An 18,792-nucleotide genomic window follows, 5' to 3' on the forward strand; every position below is an offset into this window, starting at 1 on the left:
GTTGTTGTTGTTGTTCTAGACCTGTGATTTCATCAGTGTAGGGAACTCCCAATGAAGAAACTCTTGCTAACAATGCAGATCAACAATTCTGCAATTTATAGTTAAGTAGTTTGCTCAGGGTTCATTAGTCTGTATTTGTCAGAGACTTTAACCCTATTAAATATTTGAGTAACTATAGTAGGGTCTAGGTAACAAATAAAAGTAATTAGCAAATTCACAAGTTAATTTTATGTTTTTTCTTCAAAAGAAATGAATGGTTCATTAAAGTAATGCTTTTTGCCCTATACCATAGATTTTATTGTATGTAAAAATGGAGAGTTGGCTTCCTAATATGAAATATAAACTTTGACATTTTAAACATTCTTGGGAAATTAAAATGTTTTAAAATTTGTTATTGAGTACAGCTAGCCTACAAAGCAAAATGCACAATTACTTTTTTCTTAGAGGAAAATGAAATTTAATCCAGTACATTGATCAAGTACATACTTTTATTTGTCATTAGCAGTCTGCAAGTTAATATGCTAAAAATAACATACTAAACAGTAATACTTTCACAATTACTAAGGAAAAGACATTTTTCTTTTTTTCCTTTTTATTATTTATTATTAAATTATTATTTTATTAGGTCATTTAAAAACATTATTCATTGGAAAAAAAAGATCATTTTCTTTTCCTCTCCCTTCCTCCCAACACCCTTCCCAAATCAAACGTGCAATTCCACTGGGTATCACATGTGTCCTTGATCCAAACCCATTTCCATGTTTTTGGTATTTGCATTAGGGTGTTCATTTAGAGTCTCTCCTCAATCATATCCCCTCAACCCCTGTAGTCAAGCAGTTGCCGTTCCTCCTTGTTTTTACTCCCACAGTTTGTCCTCTGCTTGTGGATAGTGTTTTTTCTCCTAGATCCCTGCAGATTGTTCAGGGTTATTGCATTGACACTAATAGAGAAGTCCATTATGTTCGATTATACCATAGTGCATCAGTCTCTGTGTACAATGTTCTTCTGGTTCTGCTCCTCTCGCTCTGCATCACTTCCTGGAGGTTGTTCCAGTCTCCATGGAATTCCTCCACTTTATTATTCCTTTTAGCACAATAGTATTCCATCACCAACATATACCACAATTAGTTCAGCCATTCCCCAATTGAAGGACATCCCCCCATTTTCCAGTTTTTGGCCACCACAAAGAGTGCAGCTATGAATATTCTTGTACAAGTCTTTTTCCTTATTGTCTCTGGGGTACAAATCCAGCAGTGCTATGGCTGGATCAAAGTGCAGACAGTCTTTTAGTGCCCTTTGGACATGGTTCTAAATTGCCCTCCAGAATGGTTGGATCAATTCACAACTCCACCATCAATGCGCTGATGTCCCAACTTTGCCACATCTCCTCCAGCACTCATTACTTTTCTTTGCTGTCATGTTAGCCAATCTGCTAGATGTGAGGTGATACCTCAGAGTTGTTTTGATTTCCATCTCTTGATTATAAGAGATTTAGAACACTTTTTCATGTGCTTATTAATAGTTTTGATTTCTTTAACTGAAAATTGCCTATTCATGTCCCTTGCCCATTTTTCAATTGGAGAATGGCTTGATTTTTTTGTACAACTGGTTTAGCTCTTTATAAATTTGAGTAATTAGATCTTTGTCAGAGGTTTTTGTTATGAAGATTGTTTCCCAATTTGTTACTTCCCTTCTAATTTTGGATGCATTAATTTTGTTTGTACAAAAACCTTTTAATATGATGTAATCAAAATTATTGATTTTACATTTTGTGATTTTTTTCTAGCTCTTGCTTGGTTTTAAAGTATTTCCTTTCCCAAAGATCTGACAAATATACTTTCTGTGTTCATCTAAATTTGCTTATAGTTTCCTTCTTTATATTCAGGTCATTCACCCATTCTGAGTTTATCTTGGTGTAGGGTGTGAGATGTTGATCCAAACCTAACCTCTCCCATACTGTCTTCCAATTTTCCCAGCAATTTTTATCAAAAAATGGGTCTTGGTCCCCAAAACTGGGATCTTTGGGTTTATCATAGACTGTCCTGCTGAGGTCATTTACCCCAAGTCTATTCCACTGATCCTCCTTTCTATCTCTTAGCCAGTACCAAATTGTTTTGATGGCCACTGCTTTATAGTATAGTTTGAGATCTGGGACTGCAAGTCCTCCTTCCTTTGCATTTTTTTCATTATTTCCCTGGATATCCTTGATCTTTTGTTCTTCCAAATGAACTTTGTTATGTTTTGTTCTGTCAGTAAAGAAGTTTTTTGGTAGTTCAATGGGTTTGGCACTAAATAAATAAATTAATTTGGGTAGGATTGTCATTTTTATTATGTTAGCTCGTCCAACCCATGAGCAATCAATGTTTTTCCAATTGTTTAGATCTACTTTTAATTGCATGGAGAGTGTTTTGTAGTTGTGTTCATATAGTTCCTATGTTTGTCTCCGGAGATAGATTCCTAAGTATTTTATATTGTCTAGGGTGATTATAAATGGAATTTCTCTTTCTAATTTTTGCTGCTGAAATGGGTTGGATATATAGAAATGCTGATGACTTATGCGCGTTTATTTTGTGTCCTGCAACTATGCTAAAGTTGTTGATTATTTCGACTAGATTTTTGGTTGATTCTCTAGGATTCTTTAAGTAGACCATCATATCATCTGCAAAGAGTGATAGCTTGGTCTCCTTATTGCCAATTTTAATACTTTCAATTTCTTTTTCTTCTCTAATTGCTACTGCTAGTGTTTCTAGTACCATGTTAAATAATAGAGGTGATAATGGTCATCCTTGTTTTACTCCTGATCTTATTAGGAAGGCTTCTAGTTTATCCCCATTGCAGATGATGTTTGCTGATGGTTTAAGATATATATACTGTTTATTATTTTTAGGAAAAGTCCTTCTATTCCTATACTTTCTATTGGTTTCAATAGGAATGGGTGTTGTATTTTATCAAAGGCTTTTTCTGCTTCTATTGAGATTATGTTATTTTTGTTGGTTTGTTTGTTAATATGGTCAATTATGTGGATGATTTTCCTAATATTGAATCATCCTTGCATTCTTGGTATGAATCCTGCCTGGTCATAGTGGATAACCCTTATGATGACTTGCTGGAGTCTTTTTGCTAGTATCCTATTTAAGATTTTTGCATCTATATTCATTAGGGAGATTGGTCTATAGTTTTCTTTCTCTGTTTTTGACCTGCCTGGCTTTGGGATCAGTACCATGTTTGTGTCGTAAAAAGAATTTGGTAGAACTCTTTCTTTGCTTATTCTGCCAAATAGTTTGTATAATATTGGGATTAGTTGTTCTTTGAATGTTTGATAGAATTAATTTGTGAATCCATCCGGACCTGGGGATTTTTCCTTAGGGAGTTCTTTGATGGTTTGTTCAATTTCTTTTTCTGATATGGAGTTATTTAGGTAATTTCTTTCTTTCTCTGTTAGTCTATGCAATTTATATTTTTGTAAGTATTCATCCATATCACCTAGATTGCCACATTTGCTGCCATATAATTGGGCATAGTAGTTTTTAATGATTGCCTTAATTTCCTCTTCATTAGAGGTGAGGTCTCCCATTTCATCTTGGATACTGCCAATTTGTTTTTTTTTTCCTTTTTTTAAATTAGACTGACTAGTACTTTGTGTATTTTGTTTGTTTTTTCAAAGTACCAGCTTCTCGTCTTATTTATTAACAATAGTTTTTTGACTTTCAATTTTATTAATTTCTCCTTTGATTTTTAGGATCTCTAATTTAGTCTTCATCTGAGGATTTTTAATTTGTTCGCCTTCTAGTTTTTTAATTTGCATGCCCAATTCATTGACCTCTGCCCTTCTTAATTTGTTAATATATGAACTCAAGGATATAAATTTCCCCCTGAGTACTGTTTTGGCTGCATCCCATAGGTTTTGAAAGGATGTCTCACCATTGTCATTTTCTTCAATGAAGTTATTGTTTCTAGGATTTGTTCTTTAACCGGTTTTGGAGAATCATATTGCTTAATTTCCAATTAATTTTTGATTTATCTCTCCATGTACCTCTCCATGTACACTTACTAATTGTTATTTTCATTGCATTGTGGTTTGAGAAGGTTGCATTTATTATTTCTGCTTTTTTGCACTTGTTTGCAATGTTTTTATGCCCTAATACATGGTCAATTTTTGTGAATATACCTTGTGCTGCTGAAAAGAAGGTATATTCCTTTTTGTCCCTATTTATTTTTCTCTACATGTCTACTAACGCTTAATTTTTCTAAGATATCATTCACTTCTCTTACCTCTTTCTTATTTACTTTTTGGTTTGATATATCTAGTTCATATAGAGGAAGGTTCATGTCTCTCACTAGTATAGTTTTTCTATTTATTTCATCCTTGAGCTCCTCTAGTTTCTCATTTAGAAATTTGGATGCTATGCCATTTGGTGCATACATATTGAGTACAGATATTTCCTCATTGCAGATACTGCCTTTTATAAGTATGTAATTACCTTCCCTATCTCTTTTAACTAGATTTATTTTTACTTTGGCTTTGTCAGATATCATTATTGCGACTTCTGCCTTTTTATCAGTTGATTCCCAATAGATTTGGCTGCATCCTCTTACTTTCACCCTATGCGTGTCTACCTTCCTCATGTGTGTTTCTTGCAGACAGCATATGGTAGGGTCACAATTACTTTAAGGAAAAGAGAACCATAACTACTCAGTGGACAATTTATTAATAAGGCAACTTTTTACTTATAGATGTTATGCTTTGTAATATACATTTGTATATATCTCATGTGTATGCATACACACATATACGCATATGTGGCACTGTACAAAAAGCTATATACATTTTTAAAGAAAAGTTCTTTTTGGAGGAATAGGGTAACTGCTTACTGTATAATGTTGCTCTAATTTTAGTTTAATAACAAATCTGAATACTTTTAAACAAATAGAACAAATATTTCCCCCTCCTCCCCCCCAAAGGAAAGTAGTATATTAGAAGAGTGGTATAGTAGAAAGAGCATTGGGAGGCAGCTAGGTAGCATAGTGGATTGAGCTGTAGGTCAGGAGTCTGGAGGATCTGGGTTCAAATGTGGCCATGGGCAATTCCTAACTTTGTGACTCTGGGCTAATCACTTAATCCCAACTACCTAGCCCTTATTGCTCTTCTGATTTAAGACAGAAGGTAAGGGTTTAAAAAAAAAAGAGCATTGGATTTGGAGTCTAGAAACATCAGGTTTTGAATCCTACCTTCATCCTATACAAGCTGAGTGAGAAGGCAGTTAATCTTTATGAGCCTCATTTTCAATATTTGTAAAATGAGATTAAGAATACCTGTAGAACCTACTTCATAGACGTGTGAGAAGTTATTTGTAAACCTATCCCTGGCATAAGTAGGGGCTTAATAAATGTTTATTGATTGACTAGGCTTACTTCAAAGCTTATTTGTTCCTCCTTTGACTCTCTTTTCTCTTCTGTATCCCTCATAGCTACAGTCTTAATTATAGCTACATTAATGATTCTATTAGAATAAGCACTGGGACCCAGCAATGCTTATTGCAAAACCTTGGTTCCATACCTGACTCTCTGGACCTCCTGGACTTTGGGAGAGAGGGACTACTTTATCATTTCTCTTTTTATGTGTTGGCTTTCCTCATTGAATATAAACTTCTGTAGGGCAGGGAAAAGATTGTCTTCCTTTTTGCTTGTATTTGTATTCACAGCCCTTGAGACAGTGCCTGGCACACAGTCAATATTTAATAAATGCCTGATCTTTTTATTTCTACTATTATGAAAAATGGTATTTAGCTTATTTAGCAAAGGCATAATTTTGATGGTCATTTTGCTTGGTTTTGAATGGAATTTAGAAATTATGTGTAAGAATAATTGTTTACATTTATATAATTATGTAATATATATGATTCCGAGTTATTTTTCTGAAATTGCAATATGGTCCTATTCTGATAGCTAATAAAAATAGCTGGCATTTATATATGGTTTAAAATTTCCAAAGTTTTTTGTATACATTATTTCATTTGAATCTTGCAACAAATCTTGAGGAACATTGAAGGCTCTTTGTCTAGGCTCCAGAATCCGTAAGGCCCAGCCATTATTTATGGAGTGTGATTGTGGTGGTGGTAGTAAAAATAGTAATGGCAGCTAGCGCTTATGTAGCAATTAAACTATGCAGAATATGTTATAATTGTTATCTCATTTGATCCTCACAATAACCTTGTGAAGTAGGTATTATTATTGACCCCATTTTATAGATTAGGAAAGTGAGATAAAAAAAGAGACCCAGTGACTTGCCCAGGGTCACACAGCTAGTAATACAGGATTTGAACTCCGCACTTCCTCTGCAGACTCAGTCTAGGCTGTTCCAACTCCTATGTTTTCAATATTTTCCCTGTTTTTCAATTTTTACTACTTGCTTCTTCCATCTTCTTACTACTCGGTCTACCACAACTCTGCCTTTTAAAATACCCTGTTAGAAGAACACTCTTCTGAATATAGACCCATTGCCCTGAAGACTTATGCACAAGTGTGAGGAAACGTCTTTATATAAGTACTGAACAAAGAAGTTCTATAGCACCTGTTGCTTCTGTGAAAACCTTTTGCAATCTGTTGCTAATCTGCCTTTGTAGATTTTATTTCATATTACTCTCTTTTCTTTCATTATTATATTCTAGCCAACTTGAACTACTAATTGTCCCAAACCTAACATTTTGGCTCTTGACTGTCAAGTCTGTTTTCCTGACTAAAATCTCCTTTTCTATTCCATCTACTGCCTTCTAGCCTCAACTAAGTATTATCTCACTGGTACAAGAAAGGAAACCTTTCTTGATTTCTCAAGTTGTTTGCACTTTCTTCTCAAATTATCTTTGTATTTACTTATCTGTGCACCTACAGCTGACACTTTAGAATAAAAACTTCTTGAAGGAAAGGTCTGTTTTCATTTTTGTCTTTGTCTCACAAGTCTACATTGAATAGAATTGATTGTACCAGTTTCTTGGCATCTGATGTTCATCATGAATGAAAAGTTAATTTTTGTTTTAGTATTTTTATGGAGGGGTCAGGAATTGATTTCATGTTCAATTGAAGCAAGCCTCTGATAGAAAAATATCAAAATGAAGTTGTAGTAATTTGAAGATGAAAGTGTCAAAAAATTTTCCTTCCCAGACATCTATGTTTGTATGTGATATAAAAGATAATTGCTTTACTTTTCTTCAATTTTCTATCCCTTTATTTTAAATAAATATCAGTGTGAGTTGCTGAAGCTTTAGACCAGTTGTGAAATTAAAAAAGTTATTCAAATGCTTTGGGGTGTTTTTTTTTTGTGCCCTTTGATTAATGATGGCTGTGGGGTTTAGGACATTTTAATACATATGTAAATATAACTTCTGGGCAAATTTACACTATAAAGTGGTCATTTTTTTGCAGAACATGGGCAGATCTGGAATGAAAGCAGCATAAGAATTCCAAGTCTTCACTATGAATTGACCTACAGGTAGGAGATTTTGATTCTAAGATTTGTTTTTGACTTCTTAACCTTGTACAGATTATTCCCTCTCCCTAGGTCTTAATGAGGACTAGATACTCTATAATGAGGACTAGATACTGGCTTCATGCTGAAAAAATTTGTTCTGTGATTAAAATGATCAGAATTGTAAAGTACCTTCAGATATTTACCTGTTTCATGGATTTAACAGAATAGGAAATCTTAATTAAAATTAACAATTAATTATTAAAAAATAAAAAGTTCACAATTTATGGATTCAAGTATTGTGGTACATGTAGTGTTAACTCAATAGCCAGTATTGGAGACCTAACAAAAATAGTTCAGCAAAGCCATATATAGTTACATGAAAAAATGTTCTAAATCATTATTGATTAGGGAAATGCAAATCAAAACAATTCTAATGTATCTCACACCTCAATAGATTGACTAAAATGGTCAATGTTCGAGGGGACATGGAAAAGTGGAAATACTAATACACTGTTGGTGGAACTGTGAACTGATCTGACCATTTTGGAGAGCAATTGGAATTATACCTAAAGAACTATAAAACTCTGTATATCCTTAGATCCAGCAATGGAAATTTAACTGGACTCTTCTCAGTTGTTTACCTATTTTAGTTTGGTCCTTAATTGCAGATTTTTCTCTATCTATACAGATGCTGTATATTTTATATTTATTTACTCTCTTTTCCTTACACCTCCATCTCTTCCAGACATTTCTTTGGAAGATACCATCACCTTTCTAGATCTAGATCTTGAGTCTTTACTTTTCCTCACCCTCATAGCCAAAAGAATGGGGCAAAATTCCAAAATAGCCAAATATCTTAAAGAAATGGCATATTTTGCCATTTGACTTTCATAATATCTCTACCAAATGACCCCTTCTCTCAACTCATAGCTAGTACCTTTCTTCAGGGCCTCTTTACTCCTCTCAACAACTTCCTAAGTGATCTTCTCTTCCCTCAAATCTCTCACCTCCATTCGTCCTAGATACTACTGCCAATAATTTTCTTTAAGTGCACATCTGATGTGTTACTCCTGTACTCAATAAATTTCAGTGGCATCCTGTGGTTTTTAGTATAAGATATAAACCCCTGTGTTTGGCTTTTAAAACCCTGTACAACCAGTCCTCAGCCTTTCTTTCCATCTTCATTGTGTTTTACTCTCCTCTCAGCTTTCTAACCCCTGCAATCTAGACAAACTGGGCTTCTTTTGGCTTCTCATTTGTGGCATTTCGATATCTAGTCTTTGTTCTTTTGCACTGACTGTTCTTAATGTCTGGAATGGATCCCTCATTATTCTACCACATAGAGTCACTCTTCTTTAGGATGCAACTAGGAGGCTATTTTCTGCATGAAATTGCCTTTCCTGATTCTTTCAAATGCCTTTCTTCCTAAATTACTTTGTATTTCTCCATAGAGGTGTGCTTCTTAACTTTTATGTTGCATATATTTTATATATGTTTGTCTCCTTAATTAGAATGTAAGCTCATACATAACAAGCTTGGCCCATAGTAGAAATTTAAATACTTGTTGATTAATGTATACTTGCTGTTTTCCTCCTATAGAATACAAACATCTTGAGAACAAAGTAGAGTTTAGATTTTTCCCTTTTTATCTCTAGTCTCTAGTAGAGTACCTGGCATAATAGCATGTACTTAATACATTCTACTTGAATGATTGAATTTTGTATATATTTCCATATCATGAAATAAGAAGGGATGGCTATATATTTGAAGAACATCTTTCCTTAAGAAAATGCATTTTGTTAATTCTAGCCAATTTAAGAGGCAGTCAAATTGATTCTTACAGGAATATGGGTCTGTTATTCACCTAGTATTTGTTACTCAAATTTCCTATCAGTAAAGTTGGCCAAGCAATACCTCCTTGGAATATTGTGGAAAATTAATTAGGAAACAATTAAGCTTTGAGGAAACAAAATTGTGTTGTTATAATTAGAGACCAACAGAGATCAAATGTTTCTCATGTTAGATGACATTACTGTCGTCATGAATATAAATTTTAGTAGTGGCCAATATGTGCTTATCATAGAATCCCTTTGGTAGAAAGGATCTTTGTGATTAGCTAGTTCAACTAATACTTCAACAAAAAAGAATTAATTCTATACCATCCCTTTCTTATTCATGGCACTCCATTTCTAGTTTCTGTTTTCATTTTGATTCCCTGATCAGGCATCTGAAACTTAACCATGTCCAAGACAGATCTCATTATTTTTTGCTTTTGAACCCACCTTCTGAATTCCCTGTTTATGTTGTGTGCTCTGTATAGTTCCTAGCCCATAATAGGTTCTTAATAAATACTTGTTGACTTGACACTTAATAAATGCTTGTTGGGGCACTGAGGTAGCTAAGTAGAAAGATAGAACCAGGACTGGAGGCAGAGAGTCCTGAGGTCAAATCTGATCCCAGACACTTTCTAGGCAAGTCACATAACTCCTATTTCCTAACTCTTATTACTCTTTTGTCTTGGAACCAATATTTAATATTGATCTTAAGGCAGAAGGTGAGGGTTTAAAAAATAAATAATGCTTATTGCCTTGACTTGAAGACACTGCCATTATTTCAGCCACCCAATCTTGTGACTTGTGTGATCCTTGATTTCTCACTCTTAATTCATTTCATTACTTATTATTATACAATGAATAAGTTTTAGAATTTCATTTTTCAACATAAAAACATTCTAACATCTCTGTATTATAGTCTTTTCATTTTATAGTTAATGAGAGTGGCGTGTGAGATTTTGGCAGAATATCATTTCCCTACAAGTGTGAACAGATACATATTTAAATAAAGTGATATATAACAGTTTTAGTAAATGGTTTATACCTTGGTTTACTTAGCCCATGTGTTTATAAACTTTTGAATGTGGATTAAATTCTGAGAGGTAGTTTGTCTGCAGGACATGAAAGTCAGTTTTGGAATCAACAAGCCCTAGGTTCCTTTTGTGTTCCTAAACATATGCTGGTTGACTAGGCAAATTAATTGCCTTCTTAGAGCCCTATCACCCAAGACTATAAGTGACAGGAGTTGTCCATCTCCACCAGGGGAGGGATCTTCTATTTTAGAAATTCCCAAGACCACTGAAATTAATACTCTTCTTTCTTCTTCCCAAATAAGTTCTATTTAAACTGTATCTAAAACTTGCCATTTAAATGAGTATTTATTATAGGTAATCTGTTCTTAAGGCAAATAGCAAACTCAATCGCATTTGTAAATAGTAGATTTTCACTGCATTGAATTTGTTTAAAGGCAATAATATTTGATATTCCGGTGTGGCTCTTACTAGTTAGCCCTTTAGCAACATTGACAGGATTTCATATTTTGCTGGTTCCTTTCACCTTGGTAAATCTATGCCCGTGCCATTATGTTTTCTTCTGGTTAAAACCAATTTTACTGAGGTAAAAGGTCTGAAGTGCTAATTATTGATAATAAATTAAGATGTGACTGTTTTCAAGATAGATAATTTATGTTTTAATAGAGGTACTTATGTTATACTCAACAGTAAAATTTTTAAATTTCAGAATCAAACATCGGCTTTTAAAATTAAAATTTTAAAATCATTAAAAAAATTTATTTTGATAACATACCTTCATATAAGAGAGGCAGCCCAGAGTTCCAGTTTGCTTTGTGGATAGAATGCTTCCTTTGGATTAAAAAAGACCTCTGTTTTTGGCAAAAACTGGCTATGTGACCCTGAATCTCAATGCATTGGGCAACTCTTTAAGAAATTAAGTTACTAAGAAAGTACAACCCTGACAAGGTAGAGGGCGTTGCCATAATTGAGAGTTCCCTAAAATTCTAATTCCTAATTTCACAACTGTACTTACTGATAGATTAGTATCTATTTTCCCAGCAGGTAGGTGACGCAGTGAACAGAGCCTAGGATCTAGAATCAGGAAGATAGCCGTTTGAGTTTAAAGCAGGTCTCAATACTCGGTTGCTTTGTGCCCTGAGCAAGTCACTTAATTCTGTTTGCCTCCATTTCCTCATCTGTAAAATGAACTGGGGAAGGAAATGACAAACTACTTGGGTATCTTTGCCAGGAAAATCCCAAATTTTGCATATTCTACATATAAATAAAAATAAATAAAATAAAAATTGTTTTCTTAAAGGTATATTTTGTTATGACTAATAAAAGCCTGAATAGAATAATTGGGGGGTGGGGGAAGCATGGGCCTTGTTAGGAAAACTTGGATTTAAGTCATGACTTAAAAACATATTTGCTATGCATATGATCCATGGTCAAGACACTTCTGTGGTGTTGACAGGTCTTTAAGACTATAAATTCTAGGTGAGGTTCTATACTGGGAATTCCTTGAACTCCTGAAATCATTGATATTGGGGGTCCCCCCTCCCCCAATCAGTGCAAAACGAAAAATGTTGATTTCCATTGACACGTACAGGTATTCAAATCCCTGAACCAGAGCATAAGAAAAGAAAATATGTATATTGAAGCTAACCAACAAGCCAAAATAAATTTATGTATGATTTTCAGTTATCGTTCACCTATTATTTAACCTCATTATGACAGATATATCTTTGTGTGCCCATATATAGAGAGACATATATTTAACTAGTTGTAGTCAAATTATTCTTTTTATTTTTCCTTTTGGAGGTTTTATAAATTTGTTACTGTAGTTTTAAATACATGTCAATGTGCATGATCATTTGGTTCTGCTTTCTTCTTTCTGTACTATTTCATATAAATGTTTTTATGTTTTTATGAATATCTCATTTATCATACTTATTTTTTTTTAAACCCTTACCTTCTGTCTTGGAATAATACTGTGTATTGGTTCCAAGGCAGAAGAGTGGTAAGTGCTAGACAATGGGGGTTAAGTGACTTGCCCAGGGTCACATAGCTGGGAAGTGTCTGATGCCAAATTTGAACCTAGGACCTCCCCATCTCTAGACCTGGCTCTCAATCCACTGAGCTACCCAGCTGCCCCCCTCATTTATCATACTTATAACCTAATAGCAGACCATTATGCTCATATAACACAACTTGTTCAACCATTAATCTACTGATAGACACTTTCCCCCCGTAGTTTGCTTCTCTCATTCTGGGTTTATTGCTTTTTTGTTGTTGTACAGAAGCTTCTTATTTTTATATTAATAAAATTAGTTAATTTTATGTCCTATAATCTCCTCTTAGTCACAGCTTAATCCCTTTCCATAGTTGTGGAAGATGTAATAATCCCCTGTCCTTACCAGTTTTTTTTGGATGTTTTCTCCCCTTAAACTACAGACCTGTGTTGGCAAAGGTGCCCCCGTGGCAGGGAGAGGGCTGCTCTGTTCCCTCACTCAGTGCCAGGGGACAATTTTCATATGTCCTTCCCCTCTGTCCAGTCCAATGTGAGCACTTTCCCCCCCTGTGCTGTCTGGGGTGATGCAGTGGGGCTCACAGGCAGCTTGAGGGTGTTATTTGGTCACATACTCTCTAAAAGGTTTGCCAGTGTTGCTCTATAATCTGTTTACTAAACTGAATTTCTGGTATGTGGTATGAAGTTATGAACCAAAATCTATTGCAGAGGATCAAGAGAAAAATTTTAAGAACTCATTAACTCTACAAGTAAAATCAATGTATAATTTGATACTTGGTGACTTCAATTTAAAGGTCAAAATAACTTAGGATAGTAAGAAATTTGCTGCAAAATGTGAATAATTAGGCTTGAGAGAGGCTCAGCTCTCTGTACATTTAGACCACTGATTTAAGCAAAGTTCTATGTTAGGAGAAAGTGATAATGAGAAAAAGATATGGTGTACAAACTGAATAACTCCATCTATACTTTACTTGCACCTATTATTTGTGTTGAAAAAAATGGATTATAGGTGGAAGAAAGGACATAGCTGCAGAGTACAATAGTTCCCTACAAAAACCTGACTCCTATACATCAGCTATCTTAAGTAGGAGACCAAAAGAGCATAAAAATCTCCAGAGTAGTCTGAAAACATGTGACTTACCTATCAATAAGAGAGATGTGGCAGTCAAAAGCAACACCAGTTTAGGAGATAAACTTACTTGTAAAATCTTACAGTGAGAGAGGATGAAAGATTATTAGCAGTGTTGCTTCATATAACAGAAACAGAGGATAGTTTAACTGATAAAAAGTAAATGTGGAGGGAACCAAATTACAAGTCTCTTAAGACTATTTAAAGATCAAAATGGGAACAAGGCAAGAAATAGAACAATGAATTTTGTAAGAAACTTTTTTAATAACAAGCTTTTTTCACCATTGAGAAACAGTGGAGCTGCCATATCTGGGCTTTTAACATCATAGTCCCATGTGTTCATAGAAAAGGTTCTAAAGAGAACAAAGTGGGGAAGGGAATTTTGAATCAGATCAAGTTTACTTAAGGAGATCTTTGTTGGAGGTGATATTTGTGAGAGTGTGGAGAGGTTAATTCATAGAGTACTTGAAGGAGGAGGCAAAGATATAGTAAGAAACTTGGACCTTAGCAATAATGAGCAAAGGAAAGAACACTAACAGGTATAGACCTATATGCTTATTTTCTCTCCTATGTAAAGTTTATATGGTAAGAATCTATATGTATGTTAATAATATAATAATAATACCCCCTTTCCTTCTGTCTTAGAATCCATACTAAGTATCAATTCCAAGGCAGAAGAGCAGTAAGGGCAAGGCAGTTGGGGTTAAGTGATTTGCTCAGTCATATAGCCAGATCATATACCTAGGAAGAAGCTGAGGGAGAACAAAGCAAGATTTGAACCCAGAACCTCCTGTCTCTAGGCCTGGCTCTCTTTCTCCTGGACTACCTACCTGCCCTTAACTAGCATTTTTATAGAGCTTTGTCACAGTGCTTTACATTTTATTCTCATAACCTTGGAAGGCAGGAGCTATTTTTATCTTTATTTTTCAGATGAAGAAACAAAAGCAGGCAGAGGTCAAATAATTTGCCAAGGGTTCATATAGTCAGTAAGTGGTGAATTTAAACTCTGGTATTCTTAACTTCAGAATAGCTAGATATCACAGATGATAGGGCCCTAGGCCTGGAGTCAGGAAGACCTGAATTCAAATCTAGCCTCAGGTACTTACTGTCTTTGTGAGCCAGGGCAAGTCACCTAACTCTGTTTACCTCAGTTTCCTCATTTATAAAATGAGCTGGAGAAGGAAATGACAAACCTTTCTAGTATCTTTGCCAAGAAAGGTGATGAAGTGTCAGACACAACTGAAATGGCTGAACAACAATAACTTGTTTTTTCTATCCACTGTACCACCTAGCTAGCTGCTTCTGTTTTGAAGGTTTTTTTTTAAACATTATTTTATTTGGTCATTTCCAAACATTATTCATTGGAAACAAAGATCATTTTCTTTTCTTCCCTCCCCCCCTCCCCCCCAACCTCTCCCATAGCCCAAGTGCGATTCCACTGGGTATCACATGTGTTCTTGATTCAAACCCATTTCCATGTTGTTGATATTTGCATTAGAGTGTTCATTTAGAGTCTCTCCTCAGTCATATCCCCTCTACCTCTGTAGTCAAGCAGTTGCTTTTCATCGGTGTTTTTACTCCCACAGTTTATCCTCTGCTTGTAGATAGTGTTTTTTAGATCCCTGCAGATTGTTCAGGGACACTGCATTGCCACTAATGGAGAAGTACATTACCTTGAAGGTATTCTTGATAGTATTAATAGGATATAAGTAGGGTTTCCTAAATGATAACTGTGTAAAAGACTGCATCTTCACCATCACAAATTTGCCTGAAAGATATAGAAAATGCAAGATCCTATTGTGCCAATTGTTTTGTTGAGTATGAAAAAGCATTTGCTTTGTAAGGATAAGTTTAGGATTGTGAACTAATCTAAATTAATTTGGTCACCAGAGAAAATCCCAAATAAAATACCCAAGTCAGTTGGAAATTTATGGTGATTTTTAATTAATGTAGAAGAATTAAGGAGAAGAGAGAGAAGCAGGGCATAGGATTTCTCCCGCTTGCCCTGTGCCAGGGGAAGTTTAAAGACCTCCGCCACGAGGTCTCTGAATATTAGAGGCTTTTTAAGAGGATAATGTTTGGAAGGTAAAGGAGAAAGGAATCAGCCTAAACTCTGAGAGAGCTCAGTTAAGATGCCTCACCTGAACTAGGCTACTCAGCTTCCTCCAGTATGGTATCAAGGAAATCTTACCGCTAAACCCAGACAATAGCAGCTGCCACCCAAGATGCCATTACACCAGCCACCTCTCCACCGCCAAAGAGGCCGGAGAGAGGAAGTGATGTGAATTATATAGATGGTTTTTACATCACTTTCCTGCATCTCACATGTACCAATGGTAGCTTAAGCTTGACTTAGGACATTCCAGGGGGTCTCTCAGTTTCTGATTTGTCATTTACTAGCATATGTAATAGGCCATCCTCCTAAATACTTAATCCTTAAGTATGGGTGTAGACATTCCTGTTGTGACAAGGAAATCACTTTTAAAAGACTGATATATATTAATTTAAGGTCGCCAAGGAATTCAGCTATGTAATTCCTAAATGAAAACTCAAGTCAACCGTCAACCTTTTATGGAGTTTTAATTACAAACAAGAGGAAGAAAGGAATTAGAGATAGAGAGATAGAGGTAGAGAGAAAGGGGAGAGAAGGGAATAGGGCTTAAATACCCCTTCTGTTTAGGCTGGGCCAAAAGGCCCAAGCCCTTAGATAGCTGGGGCAAAGAAAGGAGATCAGTCCCTATTATTCACGTGACCAAAATGGAGAAACAGTCTCAGAGCCCCCACCTTCAGCTTCCTTCAGAGCAAGCCCTTAGAGCACACTGCAACCACTCCGACAAACTCCTAAAAACCCCCCTGAGTCTTCAGACCCCTCTCTCTTTAAGGAAACCATCCAAGTTGCCTCCCCTCAGTTCTCACATCTACCAATCACCGTCCATCAATTTCCCTGTGCCAATGGAGGCTCTAGCTTAACCCAGGACTGCCCAGAGGTCTCTGGCTTTGCACATGTCTGTTGAAGGTCATATTTTCAAATAATTAAATCTTTGATCCTTTGCTACAGCCCTTCCTCAATCCTGTTAGGACTGAGTAGGGTGGAGATTGATTCCAAGTATCTCCATTGTATCGATTCTAAAATCAATCATGACTCAAAGAAATTCCTGTTCTATGCTTAAGCATAGGTCAAAGTCCTTTCCATTGTTCAGCAAAAGGTTTCTGTCCTAAAGTAATCTTAAGAAGGGAGGAGGGGGAAACTCTCATGCCAAAGGGGTTCACATTCCAATAGCCAAGACCCACTATCAACAGGGAATTTTTCAAGTATGAAATTTCCCAATAGTGAAATTTCCAACATTTATAAGTCTAAGAAATTTTGAGGTTTACACTGTTTTTGTTAGACTTAAGTAGCGTGGAGTAATCCACACTAATTATAAAGTTCACACTTTATAAAGTAAATATGGACTTAAAGACTCACTTCTACCAAGATTTGCTATCCATCCATCAAAATTATCAAAGTTTCCATGAAAGATATAATAATAACAAAGAAGACTTTGTTAATATCAAAGCATCAAACAAGGTGCTAGATACTCACCAAAGATGTTTGCTATGTTCCAGATGAGATCTGGGGCAGAGTCCAGAGTGAGGAGAAATTCTCTACAGATGATGAGATCCTCTAGTATTTCTTTTTGAGGATGTGCTTTTTGTTCCAAACTTTGGAATATTGTAGTGCCTTCTGGAGGACATCCAAAAATTAGAAAATAATTGGTTAAGAATTAGGACCAAACATTTATAAAGGAAAAAACAAATGAGTAAAATATGTCCTGATTGTGACATATAGATGAACAACCATTAGAACTTGTCAGTAAACGTGTGTGTGTGTATTGTATGTTTACAATGATGGACAACAGGTTGTCCATCTAACTGCATGTTGTACTCAGGGTAAATGTCATATGCATATTTTGGACAGATATCTCATGGTGAGTCAGTTGGAACCAGAATTTAAAAAAAAGAGGTAGAGGGTAGATTTGATTGCTTTTAGAATATTGAAACGTTCCTTTAATAACTCCAAACTTCTCTGAGAAACAAAGATCCCATATTTTCAATACCAGTATTCCACTGGTATTGTTGTATAGCTGCAAGTCATATTGTCTTTGAATAATTAGAAATAGGAATCAATAGGCATCACCCAGTCAGTGGCTCTTAACCTTTTTGGTATATAATGGACCCCTTGGGCAATCTGGAGAAACCTATGGACCTCTTTTCAGAATAATGTTTTTAAATGAATAAAATAAACTATATAGGCTTGCAAAACAAACCAATCATACTGAAATGTAGTTATCAAAATATTTTTTAAAACAGTTTCACAGGCCTCAGGTTAAAAACCTTTTACTCAGAGGGTAATGGAGAAACATGTAACAAATAAGGAACTCTGAAGAAATGCGTGCATAAAGAAAGTCATTAGAGAAATGTAGAATCTAAAATGAAGGTGGTCTTGGTCCCATAGTAAGAGGGAAGAATAATGGCTGGTTATTGTGTGCACTTTACTGGTATCTTTGTGATGTCAAGAGAATTGAATTTGTGGCTAATTTATGGGAGGCCATGGACAGAGGTTGCTTTCACATAATTATCGAATTTTTCAACTGGAAGGGACCTTAATGGCCATCTATTACAACCAATATACCAAAAAGAATTCCTATTTATAATGTGACTAACAATAAATGGTTATCCATTTTTTACTTCTCTACTTCCAGTGTGGGGAAACTTACCACTTTGAGGTAGCTTATTCTACTTTGGGACAGCTCTGACTATTGAGTTTCTTTTGATATTAAGCCCAATTTTCCCTTCTTGGCAATTTTCACTAATTGTTCCTATTTCTGGTTCTGGGGTCAAACAGAAAAGTAAAATGTTCTTTTTCATAATACTCCATTTGAATACTTGAAGAAAGCTATCATCTTTCCCCTGGTCATCTCTAGGTTACTCGTTCCTGACTCCTTCAATTTATGCACTTAAGTCATGGACTGAAAACTTTTCACCATCCTTGTTGTACTCCTGTATGCATTTCAGCTTATCAGGCTCCTTACAATCTGAACATGGTTTTCTAGATGTAGTATGTATGATTAGCATGAAAACCATGGGGACTATTGCATTCCTATTCCTGAAGCTCTTAGTGCAGCTCAAGATACAATTAGAAGCATTTGGCTTCTCACTCACATTGAGCTAACAATCTACTTAAAAACTCAGACCTCTCTCAGAACATCTGTCTAATCATGTCTTTACCATCCTGTACTTGTGAAACTGATTTTTAAAAACTGAAATATAAGGCTATCTACATT

The 18,792-nt window shown here is 35.3% G+C and overlaps 1 protein-coding gene across 27 annotated transcripts in view; it reads left to right on the plus strand.

The window, feature by feature from the left end:
- Nucleotides 1–18,792, plus strand: part of FUT8 (fucosyltransferase 8) — a 461,812-nt gene that overhangs the window by 46,239 nt on the left and 396,781 nt on the right. For 18 of the 27 annotated variants that reach the window (XM_056810905.1, XM_056810915.1, XM_056810922.1 and 15 more), the window contains one exon: nt 7,420–7,486. The exons of 7 other annotated variants lie outside the window; for them this stretch is intronic. The gene's annotated coding sequence lies outside the window, so the exon portion shown is untranslated. Of the gene's footprint in view, nt 1–7,419; nt 7,487–18,792 lie in introns of those variants that run through there. 2 more of the 27 variants (XM_056810914.1, XM_056810906.1) reach the window with 1 other exon arrangement.

Source organism: Monodelphis domestica, chromosome 1 (genome assembly GCF_027887165.1).
Source record: "Monodelphis domestica isolate mMonDom1 chromosome 1, mMonDom1.pri, whole genome shotgun sequence".
NCBI lineage: Eukaryota > Metazoa > Chordata > Mammalia > Didelphimorphia > Didelphidae > Monodelphis > Monodelphis domestica.